We start from the raw sequence: 387 nt of genomic DNA, 5'->3' as shown, positions 1-387 counted from the left end.
CATGACTCCTGCTTTTGGGGAGCTGAAATTGTGTATAGTTAGGGCAAAATACTCATATCTATGCACAAGTTAAAAGGTCCTTTGCAGAGCAACATGTGAACAAATGCAAGTTCATATAACACTGTATGTATTTCTATGTTGAGGTGATAAAAAGGAATAAAAAGAATTAGGCGGAAATTTTCCAAAACAAAATCAGTGAAAAAGATGAACTTAATTCCATGGAAAAGAAGGAAGAAAACATTCTAGTACATGCAAGGTCATGGAAGTGCAAGCAAATACCTTATCATATTGTACTTGATAGAGCATATATTAGTAGTAGTAGTAGTAGTTATTAGTTTTAATATTCTCGTTTGATAGTAGGAGATGCCTGGGCATTTAAATTAACTT

This window comes from Pteropus alecto, unplaced genomic scaffold (genome assembly GCF_000325575.1).
Source record: "Pteropus alecto unplaced genomic scaffold, ASM32557v1 scaffold21, whole genome shotgun sequence".
Classification (NCBI taxonomy): domain Eukaryota; kingdom Metazoa; phylum Chordata; class Mammalia; order Chiroptera; family Pteropodidae; genus Pteropus; species Pteropus alecto.
This window is presented reverse-complemented; position numbering follows the sequence as displayed.